Source organism: Carassius gibelio, chromosome A13 (assembly GCF_023724105.1).
Source record: "Carassius gibelio isolate Cgi1373 ecotype wild population from Czech Republic chromosome A13, carGib1.2-hapl.c, whole genome shotgun sequence".
NCBI classification, from domain to species: Eukaryota; Metazoa; Chordata; class Actinopteri; order Cypriniformes; family Cyprinidae; genus Carassius; species Carassius gibelio.
Window position 1 is genome coordinate 17,955,877 of NC_068383.1, and position 16,212 is coordinate 17,972,088.

The following is a 16,212-nucleotide window of genomic DNA, read 5'->3' on the forward strand; positions in this document are numbered from 1 at the left end:
AGAGTGTAGAAACGGCCAGTAGAAATCACTTCAGAGAACACACACACACACACACACACACATGCACGCCACTTCCTCTTTGATCTGTTTCTACAGAGAACTTGGCATTAGAACATCCAAGCACCAAGGACAAGTTTTTTTCCCTCTAGCAATGTACCACATGAACAATTAATTACCACATGTGGGTCTCCATACAGTGCAATATAAGGACAATATGTCGATTCAATGAAATATTCATTCAGCTGCATGTACTGTACATTCTATACCTGTACATCCTTGTGAAAAGATGTACAGTTTAACATACTTTAAAACGAATAACTATTATTGAAATAATATACTTTAAATGAATATACTTGAGGGCCAACTGAATGTAATGTTTTCAGACACATAATTGCAATGAAATGAAAATGTATTATAATTTAAATCAAGGGAAGTCAGTCCTGCTCCTGGAGAGCTATGTCCTGCAGGGTTCAGCTTCCACACCAATCAAACACACTTGAACCCGCTGATAAAGATGTTCAGGGTCACATGAAAATTACAGAAAGGGACACTGAAAAATTTGCCACTGAAGTCTGCAGGAAGCAGAAGGTAGCGCTCCAGGAGCAGGGTTGGCTTTCCTTGATTTAAATTGATTTGAATGCTATTAGATGATCTTTAGACCCACTTAAGTATTACATCTTAATATGTAAATTCATAATTACTCATACTGTCTTTGAAATACAGTTAAAGTGTATACAGAATGAACTGACATTTGACTGAAATAACTGAAATAAACTTCAATGCCTTTTCTATTAAAATTCGTTTCATGTATTAAATATATTTGTAAATGTACATCTGTAATGAAGTAGCCATTTAGTATTTTTTTCATAAAAAACAAAACAAAAAACAACCCACAGCAGCGGTATAAAATTAGGCCAATTCAGCAGGAAAACCATGGACTTGGCAACCCTGTATGCAAGTTTGGTAGTGGGTATGAAACTCGGAGGAAAAGGCGGACTGCTTTATGGCAGAAACAAATGTAGATGTATAGCTATATGCACTGTAATCACTGCAGTGATATAGTTGCGACAGTAAACTGTAGGGGTCCCAACGTATAAATATTCAAAACTACATATGTTGCTTTAAAGTGCACATATGCTAATTGTTGTTGTTGTTTTTCAAAAATGTTTTAAAGACTTGAAGTACACAACAAATGCACATTCAAAACAATTTTTTACCTTAGTCTTTTCTTCTGTCATATTCTATTTCATTTATTCTGTTTACTTTTTCTCTCATAGTTTTCCCATTTCTGTCCTACATGAGACAAGATGATACAAGAAGAGAAGAGATTTGACGAGATGAGAGGAGAGAAGACAGGAGGAGATGAGACGTGATGAGATGTGACAAGAGAAGAAAAGATGGTGTAAGAGAAGAGAAGAGATGAGATGAGACCTGTACAGGAACCTTGCACATCATCTAAGATAAATTCCTAAATGAAGCTAAGTGTGTCGCCACAATAACTAATCTCATTGTGCCCAAAAAGAGCCTCATCCAGTGTGCAAGATGAAACTGCTCAATGGATTATGTGATAATCTGATTATTTCTTCATGAAATATTGCACAGGAGCGCTTGAAGATCGACAGGCAGCCATTCTGAGAACCTTGCCGCAGTACAGATGCTACATCAAAGCAGCGGTGCCCAAAGCAATTATGGGAAATCATCTAGTTTGTCACTCACATTGGTTCCATACTTTACACCTCCCATCAGTGTGCTAAAAGTAAACACCCACACAATTCAACGGAAGAATACCTACATGGACACACAGAGATAAAAGACAAATGCTGCCGTAGAGATGGGGTGAGAGGCATTAACATCTGGTAATTAAGTTGATTAACTACAACAATAAAAGGTCTGTGTGTGTGTGTGTGTGTGAGTGAGAGAGAGAGAGAGAGAGAGAGAGGTAGTCTCTCTGCTAGAGGTTGAGAGGACAACCAGCGCTCTTAGATCTTGCACCCTTGGGAAAGAAACTCACACAGCTCTCGCACAACTTCCTCACAATTAGACCTGCATAGAGACCTTGTCGGCACAGAGATGTGCTAATGGCGCATGTGAGCGTGTGTGTGTGTGTGTGTGTGTGTGTGTGTGTGTGAGAGAGAGAAAACGAGTGCTGATACAGATCTACAATCCTCAGAGACGCCATCACAGTGAACCTCTGTGTCACTCAGCATTTACCAGGCAGCGTACTCCCTTAATCCTAATACACTGATAGTGTGCTTACCTCTGTCACACAGTGTCCCGTCCTATTGTGTGCCGTCCTTTATGTCCTCAATGTCCATAGGCAATTCTAGACCCATTTAGGAGGGTTTCAGCCGCACTGGTTTTAATCTATCCCCCTTTAAAATCTGGCATTATGTGATTCCTCTTCTGCTTGCTCAAAGCAGTGGTTGCTGTAAGCTATTTTAGGGTATTGCGGGAAGTTCATTATCCTTTGCTCTAGAAAGTGGCAGTCCCTAGAACCATGAAACCAATGCTGATATATACTTGTTGACATAGCAACCATTACCACTGTCTCACCTATATTTAGAAAGTCCTAAATTCATCCATTTTATTTTTATTAATATTGCCCTTTTCTGTTCCAACAATAATGACTGTATTTTAATAATGGCCTAGCAAGTATGATGAAAAAATGTTGCACTCACTTACATGCTTTCAGAAAGTCTATTAAAACTACCGGGCAAGCGTTGCGCCACCTAATTAAAAATTGATGAGCCAGGCTGATAATGTGGCCCATTACATGTTTTTCTGCTTTGTTACATGAACCTTTATGAATTAATAATCATTTATTGATGATCAATTGGAATTTTTAATAGATTGATTTAAAAAAAATTGTACCTGTAACCTCATAAGTTTCTATATTTTTCTAGGCAAATGTTAAGCTGTACATAGCAAAACTATGTATACTAAGTATTTTGCAAAACTAAGTATTTTTGTCTTTGTTTTCAGTCCATATATTCTTATATCAAGATACATTTACTTCAAAAGCAAAATGACATAAGATATGAAGTTTTATTATCTGATATTTCGAATTATTATTTTTTTTTTTTTTAATTTTTGCTTTGTTTGTTTTAAGCTTAAATTTAATTAAAAATATCATTTAAAAAATAATAATGTGTCACTTTGCATTTCAGGTAAATGTATCCATGTTTATACATTTGTTCTCACAAACAAGAGAAAAATACTGAGTAAAATACTTTTTATATAATTAATATTTCATTTTAGTAGGTTTACTTAAAAAATGTAATTGTTGATTTTGAACATGTGACCTGTGATATCTTATGTTTCTGATATGTTTCAAGATATATACCTAAGAACGGTCTTCTCTCTCTTCTTGATTCACAATGGGGGTTTGTATGCTGAACAGTTTTCATTTGGCTGGTTATTGATTGGATAAAGGAATCAAATGAAATGTAGAGGAGCTCATAATGATGGAGCTAGCGGAGCTGAGGAATGCTGATGACTCTCTGCTGTGCTCTGAGGAGCCTAAAGAAACTGCTGTCAGATCAGATCTCGCAGCAGGCCTCAGATGGATCAATCAAGAGTCCAGCCTTTAAATCCGAGTGACTCCCTATTGAATACACTTGCCTGTGTAAATCCAGGAACGTGCGCTGCGGGTCTCTCTCAGTCTAGTTTGATATGTCTCACTGTGACTGAGTTGCATCAGTCGCCAAGCCTTGTCATCCTAGCAATGAACCACTAATTGGAGCCGCGATCCCCCCAGACCCCCCCCCCCCCACAACCCACCCACCCTCCAAATCTATAATTAATTTTTAGAATAAAAAGCCGTACCACAGTGCTTCCACCCACAGAGCTTAGAAGCTTTCAGTAACAGATTTTTGTTTTTAGAAATAATCAATTATTGTTTAATTGTGATTAATGTAGTCCTATCTGTGGACCAACAAGTGGAACAAGCAGGATTATACATGCTGACTTTACAAAACTTTACCGTGGTATTTAATCAATTACTTTTAACAGGCACGCAATGGGGCGATTAACCCTATAAATATCAACTTGCGTTTACTTGAATTTATCATGTTAAAAACGTAAATATCATATATGATATGTCAGTTTTTTATGAACATTTATTTGTACATCTCTCAGTCATCATTGTATTGAATTTCGTTTTGCCCCTAAAATAAAAACTGCAAAGCTTTGATCATAAAACTAAGCTCTGAAATGTTTATCTTACTAAGACAGATTACTGGGAAATACAGAATGACAGATATTCATATGCATTTTATGTTAGTAGTCTGATATACTGTCGTTGATTTACATTACAAGCTACTATAATGTCATTATAGTATACTTACGTTTCGGCCATATAAATATCAGTAACTGCACCAAATCGCATATTTTAGCTCACTTTTTTTCTAGGAGTGTTTTTTTTTTTTTTGTCTAAAAGTTTAATAAACTTTTCCACAACTTTTCCAAAAAATTGATTCTCTTCACTATGATTTCATATGTCAGGCTTGTAGCCTGTATTATGCTGTGTCTTATCTGAATTAAATAGCAAGTGTATTCAGTTTTACAGGGATGAGAAGTACAGATAATTGTCAAGCATGTTGTTTTAGTTAACAAAATCCAATAATCAACCAAATTACCTAAGCTAAAAGTTAGAAAAGATGCCAGTTAAGCAGGCTGACTGCACGAGGACTCAATTTTATTGAAATTCTGAAGAAAGGCCCAGAAGGATCAATGTAATAATGAGAAGCAGGATGAGGCCAGCTTTGCTGCACTGACACCAAAACCTGCCGGCGTCAACAGTGACTGCAGGTAACCGTGCCAAGACCGGTAGAGTCCCCCACGAGAGATCAGACTCCAACAGCGACTTTACTGTTGATTAAAAACTACAGTTACTTCTATTGAGTCATCGGTAGGAGGTAAGAGGATAATGTCTATCGATGCAGGAAACTTACTGAACCAGCATTGCAGAAAATGCCAATATTGAGAGATTCTGATTTAAAAGAGCGGCAGCTCCATTTTCTAACAGGAGAGCTCATTATCGAGCCTCAATCAGGGTCAGTAGTCTAGGTGGAGAGGGCCGCTCATTAACAAATGATTTACTCCGGAGTCGTTTGAAGAACAGACATATAGTGTCAAGAGAGTGGTTTATGCATTTTCCCCATTATAAGGATGTGTTGTGTCTTCTGTACAATCCCCCCCCCCTTCAGAATCCTGAAGGTGGAAAGGCAGTGGACTGCATGCTTTTATGCCCAGAGGCTAAGAATCTTTTAATCCATCTATGACTGCTGATCAGAGCTCTGGGATGACCTGACAGTTGATTGGTAGAAGTATTGACAGATAGACTGACAGTGCTGTTCTAATGGGAGAGCAGGTCAGTCTTCACCAAACATGTGTCTGTGAAACCTGCATATGATGCAAACTAACATAGCGGAATATTACAACACGAAACCCATCACATGCATGTGGGAAAAATAAAGAATTCAAAAAGAATGGGAAACAATCCTTTAAAAATATAGTTTTAAACATGTGCCATGTAATTATACATGTGATATTTGTATTTATTCATTTTGCATGTTTATTAATCCATTTTGCATGTTTATTAATCCATTTTGCATGTCCAAATCCAATATTTTTACAAACTGCTTGTCCTTTGTAAGGTTGTGGGTATGCTGGAGCCTATCACTTTTTGGGCGTAAAGGAATCAGACTGGACGGATGGCCAGTCCATCATAGCGCTGACCAGTTTGAACAGAACAGCCTTATTGCTTTTTTTCCTAAGAAATTATAATTAGTAAAGGATTTAGTTCTGTAGTAGCATTTCAATTGTATTAAAAAATAATGATAAAATATCAAACCACAAACCAAAGTTTTCTATTCAAGAATGTTATTTTTAAGTAAAAAAAAAAAACACAGATCGTCTGATTTACTCAATCATATTGTGGTCTATACAACAAAATTGTGTTTCTATTCTAAACTTTATTACTTTCGAATAACATTCAGATTAAGTCATGGAGGGTGAATGTGAACCAATCAAGTACTCGAAAATGATTGTTGAATATGATGTTGACATTACTGAAAATGTAGTTCCTAGAATGATTCCTCAAGAGACTTAATGAAGAGGGTAAAATTTTGAAATTAGGTTTAATTAATAATTTAATTAAGTGTTTTTGACAAGATGATGGACGTGGAAGTGTTGAATGTTTCATTATGTTGGGATTTAGAACCATTTCAGTTACATCGGGTTAACATTGTGCAGGCTAAGAAACGTTTAAATTGCTTTACTAAAAGGGCACAATGTTTAGCATTTCGCATGCTAATCTGTGCTATTGCTTGATCATTTGTATTGCAGTCTTATAATTTAGTGATGTGACACCAAAAATATATGAAATTGTATAAATTCATCTTGTCAGAGAGCCCTAAAAAATCAGACTACTTAACTGGGTCATTTAAAAATAACTTCATTCCAGTTATGTTGATTGATGTAGACCCAGTATACATGATTAAATAATGTAAATATAACACTTTTTATTGAGTTTTTTTTTCTTTTGTTGTAATATCAGTTATAATATCAGTGCAGCTGTATCACAGAGACATATTTGACTTTACACCACCCAAAAAAAAATCTAAATTAATTTTCATTTAAAACATGCACACCATTGAATTATAAAGGCACTGCATGCCTGGAGAGTATTTTTTTATGTATTTAATAAATTATTTGATCTGTACAAGGAATATCTTTGGTGCATGTGCATCATGTCATACAAAAAATATGTTAAACCCATTGATATTTTCCTGGTATTTAAGCATTCACCTCACTATATTTTGTTTGACTTATCCTAAAAACAAGAAAACTTATTTCATGTCTTCAATATATATATGTGGATATATATCAATATATATCTCCTGGAGAACAAGATAGAAATACTCAGAAATAATTTTTACGGTGTAATCCCATCAGGCTCCATACAAAGTTAGTGTGTACGTGTCTAGCTGAGAACCCATACAGGGATGGAGAGTCCAATCTCCTCTGGCCACCCAGGGACTGAGCTGTTAAATAGGTTGAAGATCTAGGTCACGTGTCCTCCTAATGCATGCATGTCTGAATTTCAAAATGCAGATACTACACCTGACAGCCCAATTTCCTTTATGTAAAAGAATTGCAGTTTATTTGTCTTTACCATTGTTTTTCTGTCACATCCTTGCCATGACTGTGCGAGTAGGTGTCTACATGCGTGTGGGCATGCTTTCACGTCTGTGTCTGTGTCTGAATGTACAATGTAATTCCAGATCTCAGGAGACAATATCAGTTTTAGGAAACACAGACATATTCACTCACAAGCTCTATTTACACAGAAAGACGAAGTACAGATGCATCTGTCATAAAGCTGTGTTCCCATCATCCCCCTCCTCTGCATCAGGTTCAGACAGGAAATGCAGCATCCCAAACACTGGGAAAGCAGCAATTAGCTCCGTCTGATGGGCACTGCTGGGACTCTTAAACACAGGCTCCAAACAGCCTCAAAAGATCTGTTCAAGGTAACATGCTTGTTTGCGGGCGTGCATGTTTGCATTCCCGTGTGTGTTCAGAGTGATTATTTCTCAGTCTGAAGAATGAGGCCTGCCAGAAACGGAATGGAAGACAGTTATATTGAAATGACACACGCTGCAAATTGCAATCAACTTTTCTCTCATGTCTCCAAAGCAGACATTTGAAAGCAGAAGCACAATCCTCAAGGAAGCAAAAAGAGCAAGGAGCAAAAAAGGGCTGGTGAGCAGAAGACACGCACAGATCTGGATTCAAATGTGAACCGTTCCTCCGCTTCACTGCTTTTAAGAAAGAAAAGATCAGGCTCTTTATGTTGTGTCCACACACTGTGTGTGTGTGTGTGTGTGAAAATAAAATGGCATATTAAAGGTTTTATCAGTGCCACAGCTCAGTGCCACAACAGGCATGGCTGAGATGCTTCATTCACGGTGTGAAAAGGGTTTAACTCAGCTTGCTCGTTAAGCCTCCTCCACATCTCCTCCAATGCACACACACACGCACACACACACACACACACACACACACACACACACACACACACACACACAGAAATAAACAAGGCTCATTGTTTGAGAGCTGAATATAAATCAATGTGCTCAGACTGTGAAGATGTGTTGTGTCAATGGTGCCATGGGGCAGATTAGATCAGGTTTCGCTTAACCTGATCAGAATAGCTGTTTCATATGAGATGTTTGTGTAATTACTCATTCATTTTTATGCCAATTTTTTTTCTTTATTTAAAATATTGGATTAAATGAACTGTTAAGATCAAAATGTTCTAAAATAGGATAAAATCAAAGACATTCACTGTATTCATCACAGGAATAAATTGCATTAAAAAAATAATATATATATATATATATATATATATATATATATATATATATATATTATTTTTTTTTAATGCAATTTATTCCTGTGATGGCAAGCTGAATTTCTTATTATCAACGTTATTGATGAATACAAATTTCAGAAGAACAGCATTTCTTAAAAAATTTATATCTTTTGTGACATCATAGATGCCGTTTTTGATCAACTGAATGCATAATAAATGCAGCTGTAAAATAAAAGATTCTGTTATTGTCAGTTTTAGTTTGAATCGAAAAGTCTAGTAGTGAGCCTGAATGGTGAGTCTTTTCACCCACAGTATTAGCTGATTTTGAATCACTGCATAATACTGGCTATTTAAATAATGTTGATGTAAATGATATGCAGTGTAATATGAGCTAAAAGGAACATATCTCATGTTTGGTATTAAGCCTTTTAAACCGAGAAGAAAACCTGCTTTAAACATTTATTGAGGTGTCTCAACTTGCCTCTTGCTTCTAATATTCACATTTGGGTATCGCACCAGACTGAACTTATGTGGGTCAGCGAGGTGGAAAACATTAAAATTAATTTGTTAGTAGTAAGTCTCAGCCTCATCACATAAATGTATAATCTCTCAGAGCTGTCGATGTCTTTCCCAGCAGCTCTGAGCCATGTACTTGCTCTCCACCATCTCACATCGGTTCTGGCAGGTGTCTTCCTATGGCAAGGCATGGTATTCATATTTCATTTTACACTCGGCTTGTAATTTCATTTTCTTCCCACTTCATTTTGCTCAGTGTGATTCAGTCTCTTTAGCCCCATATGCTGCCCTCTGAATTATAAAATGAAAACGCATAGCGGTAATATTGAATTTAGGCAAACTCTGTCAGTCTGTTTTTTCACACTCTTTCAATATCTCCCGCTCTCTGTCTCTATCTGTCAAATATGGATGCTGGCAATCTCTCTGCTGCTCTGAGGACACCCACAGAGACAGAAGCTGATTCCTGTCTCAGGCAATGCTGTGGAAACAGTATGTGTCTATGAGAAAGACAAACCGGAGTATGCACAGACAGACCACTGTCCTTGTTGTAATGTTGTCCTACTAAAATGGCAATATATCTAACTAATAAGTCCAATTTAACTGCAACATTTCTGTCAATGTTGTGGGTCTTGTTTGTTGTTGTTAGGAAAACGAGACCGCTTAACCAAGTCCACAGAATGAGTCCCAGCGGGTGTTTCAACGGATGCAAGTGTGTTAAAACTGAAATGGTAAAGATTGAAATAACCTCACCGAGCTGTTTGTTTGTGTCAGAGCTGTGGCCCAGTGAGTAATTCTTTTATGATACATAAATAGAGTTGTCTTGAATGTCCTGGTCCTGATGCTTTCCTACAAAAAGCTCATTTGTACTAGGTTAAAGGGATACCTAAATAATCTCTCATTATTTTCTCATTTGTTCCAAACCTGTTTGGAACTGACTTTCTTTCTTCTATGGAACATAAATGAAAATGTGTTTGTTTTGTTTTTTTTTCTCGATATTTCGAATGAGTTTTTTTGTCCGTACAATCGAAGTCAGTAGCTCTATTTGGAGGTGACTAGTTTTCTAAATGATATATGAGTTACAATTCTTATCACACAAGCCTTTTTTATGTTCCTCTTCAGACGGGACAAATATTTACAGAGGCAGGTCATGTGATGTATATATGATGTATATGTTTTTATGTGTGTAATTATTTTTGATAAAGCTTTAATTATAAATCAACTTCATATGAGCATATAGAAGTGGCAGCTTATATTAAACTTATGTAAATATGCAAAGAAATCTAGATATGTATCTTACCGAAACGCTGAGACTGAAATGGCCAGTCTTTGTTTCCACGCTTTGCTCTCCTAAATGAATTTTATGATGTCATTTTTTTTCATCAGATGCAGTCCATATTGAAAGATGCAGCGTGCAGAAGATTACTGAACAAATGGTAGCTCAGGTTAGTCATATGCAAATGAGAAGCACTGGGTTGAGTTTGCTGAAAAACAGTAGGTCATTTGTTGCAGAGGTTGTGTGAGAAAATCTCAAACTAAATCTTTAGCCCAATTCACATAGTAATTGTCTGTAAAAATACATTTGCATTGATAAAACCCATATAAATGAAAATGTATTCTTTGCTGAAAATAAATTATGTGAAACAAACGCAGAAATATGTTTATGCACCTTTTATTTATAATTTATTTAAAGGCAAACATTTTATTATTTGGTCAACTAGTAAAATGATTAGTTGTGCAGGCCATAATGTATATAGAATGTATAAAATTTTAATGCATACTTGTTTCCAATATTTCAGTCATAAAAGTTTTCATACTGAATGTAAAATGCATGCACATTACTGCAAAGCACAACAGTTATCATACAATGCTAGGAAGTGGTCAGTGGTTCTGTGGATTTGGACAACCTTGTGTTTATCAAAAAACAGTACTCGCTCAGGATTTTGCAGGGAGAAAAACACCAATATTCTGAATTCAGACAGAAATAAAATCAACAACTAGCCTCCATAAATGTTTAAATGATGTTACGTCGTCATGAGAAACAATGATTGATTACGGCTTTTCTCTAATGTCCTAAAGACAAGCTAGTTCAATCCGAATAGGTCTCATAGTAACAAAACTGTTTGGTTACCAAAATTGTTCAAAATGTCTTCTTTTGTATTACACAGAGGAAAGAAACTTTTCTGACACCTGTAATAAAGTCTCAGAACCATAAAGCCTTATTTTATCACATTTAAAATGAGTTGAGAATTAATTTAAGTGTGTTATTGTGTATTTCTGTGTGCATTCCTCTGGGTTTTCAATTTACAGCTCCTAAAATTGATGTGACAATCTTATCTCTTGTACAACACCCCAGGTGTGGGTTGGTTCAGGGTGGAGGTCACACAGCTTTCAACATAACCAGCATAATTAGCAAGCGAAGTGTGAGGAACAATGCAAGCTGCACTAATTCTTTAAGGAAGCCAGTGCTGCATAAGGAAACCTGATCAGACACACCTTCCCCTCTCTCCTGCTCTTCCTCTTTTATCTGAGATATTACACAAGGCCCTAATAGTTCATCAAAAACATCTTTAAGGGTCTTTGGAAACTAGGAAATGAGCCAGTGCTGGGGAGGATTTGTTGAGACGACATCAAATCAGATTTGATTGCATGTCGGCATGCTAATTGGTGTATCTGTGCATCTAGGTGGCATCTCGTTGTTCCAGCTGTATTAATGACAATGATCCGATTCCAGCGAGCCGTGCTTGACTGAGCATACCCCATGTAAGATCAACTGAAGCTATCGGGTTTGATATGCACAGTATGTTCTGAACAGCTAGTTTTCCTTGGTACATCTGATGTGGGATTTCTCTTATTAGTTTGCAATGAAAGGGCAAAAGTTTAGGCTCTGAGAGTTGATCGAGCTGTGGAGGTGCTGTCTGACTCAGCCTGAGCTGTTGGAGATGGACACAGGGTGCAGAACTGCCATGCTAGGACTGGATTTTCAGGCCTGGATGTGGACAGGCGGAGAAAGAGATGGTGTGTAGGTAAAGTTGTTGAGTGTTCTTGACATACACCATCAACAGATGTCACTTTTCATGTGCATCATGGTTAGTAGAGGAAATGCTCCTGGAGCATATCCAAACACCCACCCACACACGCATGCATACACACTTACAGTTAAGCTGATGATATTTAACATTGCTTATACCTATAAAGTGTTAACAATAATTCTAATTGTATGAGAATAGGGAAGTCCAGACCATAACTATAATAATAATGACACAGAGGCACAGCACCAGCTGGAATGACTTTCAGAATGATTTGTTCCAGCTGATAAAGAGATAAAAACTTTGGAAGTCAATTAGAAACCAACCGACTTTACAAAGTTCTGAGCAGACGTCATTACATCAGTGCTTGTTTATAATAACATTATAAACATAGTATGTATATATAGATGTAAAGAGAGATGGCAATAAGATGATTGAGAAAGGGGAAGGGTGTTCAGTTTTCAGAAAGCCATGTCAAGCACAAGGCAATACAAACGATGCAAACGCATTGATCAAAAATGTCAGTCTTGTGCATTTTCTTCATAAAAGAAAAAGGGCAAATGCAGTGAAGTGCAATGAACATAGAGAATGTATTGAAAATCAAATGGCTAATTTTTTGATGGCTAATAATATTGATGTCTGAATCATGTTGTTCTCCAGTATGAGTGTGTTTTTACTGTATCTGATCTGGAGAGGAGAAACTATATCTGGACTGCAGTCTCATATTCAGTTTGTGAATTGTATAAGCTTTAATGAAGGAGCGTAGGTCCCCAGAGCACTGGGACTTGAAGGGAAATTTATATTTGCAATTTTCTATTCATTTTTGTATAATTCTGTTTATCCAGCGCTATCTCAGTTTTCTCTGTGATCAGTTTTCCATTTCAAAATCTGTAGGCAATTTGTACTTGAGTTTTGCAAACATTACTGATATGAACACCCCCTCCAGATTAAAGGACGCACACACATTCTAGCAGTGCCTATTGCAGTCTAAAGGTCTATCAGTTATACAGTGGTGCTGATTTACTGAGTTTGGCAGTCAGAATGCTAAATGAAGACTTGATGTGGTTTCCATCTCATGACTCACAATAAGATCCCTTTTTCTAATTAACTGTATGAAAATGTAATCAAAACGCAGCTCAGAAAACATGCAGTATGCAAAACAAACAAACAAAATAAAAAAACAGAGCGATGGAAGGGAAAAAAAGATAAGAAGACGGAAGAGGAGTAGATTTTGAATTCCAGGAATCCATTTTCTCAGCAACAGAACAAACAGACTGAAGAAACCTACATTTCCTCTGTAATGTTCTGCACTTTCCTTGAACAATTTCTGCATTTATCTGTTTGGGCGGCATGTTTGTGACAGACTCAGATAGCAAAATCACTCCTGATGTACTATAATGTTCATGGTATGATGTTTGTTTTCTCTGTATATGTGTTCTACTGTCTTTCTGTTTGTCTGTCCGTCTTTCTCCCTCTTTTCCCTACAGAAGAGTTAAACACACTTTTCAGTGTTCAGAAAGTGGGAATTATAGCCTAATCCCATAATCCAAAAACAAATGCATCATTTTGTTTTCCTCCCCCAGGCCAGTCGTTCATTCTGCAACTATCCCTCTTTCTTATCTCTTCTCGTTGTGGTGCCTCTCCTCATCTCAAATACCATGCTGCAGTACAGTCCCAATGGCATGATAGTTAATACTATAAATGTTCATTTATAATTTAAAAAAAAAATCTAAATTCAACTCAATCTCTCTCTGCTCTATGATGCACACACAAAACTATCTTATGATTGTGTTTTTGTCCATCTCTGGAGGTTCAATATAAACAATAACCTGTAACTAATATTGTTTGTGTACTGCGGTGTCTCAATGCTCATGACACATGCAAAAAAGTGCTGTATTTGCAGGAACAACATATATTTGTGTGTGCAGATGTGCTTGTGTTAGGAAGGGCTGCTAGGAACAAGGCTCCCATTGCTGGATTATACTTCATCAGGGCTGTGAGAGATCGCTGAGCTAAAGGTGTCTGACAGCTCTTCCTCCTAAAGCTGTTTATAAAGCTTCAAGTGTCACAACATGACATCCATATCCCTCTAGCCCACCCCATCCACACACACATATAAAGCCCCTCTGTCACTCTGCACTCTCTATAAGTGCTACTAGGTTTGCAGTGTATTTGTCACTATTGACAGTTCCAGCAGTGCAGTGGTATTGCGGCTACAGGGGATATCTGTACATGTAAGCTCTGTTCCAAAACCTAGTGAGCTGTCTAGACAGTATTTTAAGACATCACAACCATGCTTCCCGAATTCCAGAAAGCAGAAAGCAAAATTAAGGACTTTCTGCATGGTGCATGGTCAGCGACAAGCTTTTCTCGCAGTCTTGCCACATCTCATGAGCACAGGGCTTCTGGAACGTGGAAAACCAGTGGTTGCTGTGGCAATGAACATTGATGATCGCTTGTAGCGAATGAAAATATCCCATACCAGTATAAGGGAGGTTTTATTAAAAAAGTTTGGGGGGAGCACATTCAGATTATCAACTTAATTAGCATGATACTAAATACATATACAACCAACTTACCTCTGTCATACAAAAGTTTTCCAGCATCCCTCCTCCACACCAATTCCTCACTCCTAACTATTTCTGTCGTAGTTTGGAGACAAGTATGCATACTATTAGCTCAATATGATTATATGTAAGTGTGAACTCGTGAAATGTAGCTATGCTTCTAACCACAGGTCGAGAGTTGTAGTTTTAACTATGTAAGTTTGCCATGCTGTTTTGTGAATGTTCATCTGAACTATGTTTTTTGGAAACACTGAATCTTTTAACTATGTTGGTATTGACAGAACTTGAGACCATAATTGGTTAAAGATGCTTATGGGAAATGCATCCTTGGAAAGGACCTCAAACTCAGGTCACCAAAAGCACTACATGCCCACAACGTCTTGGCTGTAACATGTCTTATTTATGCTTTTTATGCTTATTGGAGTGTTTCGTTGTTAGCTTAGAAACATGCTACAATTTTCCTTGCACATTTGGCAGATGCTTATATCCAAAGTGACTTACATTCCAATCAAGGCGTACCATTTTAACAGTTGCATTATACCAAAGGGGATTTAAACACATGGTCTTGCTAGTGCTCTGCTGTACTTCCACAACAGCACATCCGCCTTGGTTAGAGTCAGTTGCATCTTTCATGCTCTTCACGTGACAAGCACTATTTGTGACATGCAGAGTTGCTGCTACAATATGTAGAGGATTCCAAATGAGTTACTTATGAAGTTCTATTGCTGTTAGCTGTCTATGTAGGTTGCAGACATAGGGTGACCAGAAAACCCATTTTCACAAGGTGAGTCCTGGTGTTCTTACAGTTCAAAAGTAAATGTAAAGTAAAAATGTAAATAGCTTATATCCCTATTTCAGCTGTTAGGCTGAAAGAGATCCTTGATATCCTTCTAATTAGTGTCTCTGGTATTGTTTGCAGAGGAAGAAAAACTGTTGTTTTGCTATTGTTCCAGTAATTATATTGCAAAATGATTGGCCTTTTTTTTGTAATTAAGGTTAGGATTTTTCAAAAAATATTGCTGTCTATGCCATATAAACACAATTTACAGTATTATATATAAATTGTATATAGTTATAAAGTTTATGATTCTTTCACAATTTGTTCAAAATGATAATATTCACAACTGAATACTGTTTTTATTATTTCTGAAACGTAAATGCAATCACCAGAAGCTAAAGTTACACCAAGGTTGCACAACTTTGGTATTATCAACACTAGGTTGCCAACAAGTCTTTTAAAGTTACAAGTTGGAAAGTTTTAATTTGAATAGTTTGCAAGAGAGCACGTATAAACACAAGAAGCTATAAAAGCTAATACTAATAAAAAAGGTTTTCCTTTTCTATATGACAACATGTAATGCCCCCGAGAGCATCATTCGGCCACTTAATAGAAACTGCCTTTTTCATTACACATAAAAGCTTAAAAAATCATGAGTGGGGTATTAATGATGTATTTTATGTCATAGAAATAAAACATGTAAATATTTTTAGCTTGTGTTAACAACCATATTTCAGGCATTTAACCAAAAACTCACTTAAAAACAAAACAAAACCCTGGCTTCAGGACAGTGGGACTGGTGAACAAACATGTTGAACGGAACAGTCTTTTTAAAAGACTGCTGATATGGAATCTTTATCTCATGTGAGAGTACATCATGTTAAATATGTTTTTCAAAAGTGCTATTCTTTTCGTTAGTGGTAAAACTTTTTAATGAGGAAAAAA

General features: G+C 36.7%; 1 protein-coding gene across 1 annotated transcript in view; it reads right to left on the minus strand.

Moving 5' to 3' along the window:
• The window catches only part of LOC128026363 (GDNF family receptor alpha-4), an 89,335-nt gene that overhangs the window by 20,456 nt on the left and 52,667 nt on the right, over positions 1-16,212 (minus strand). The window lies entirely within an intron of this gene.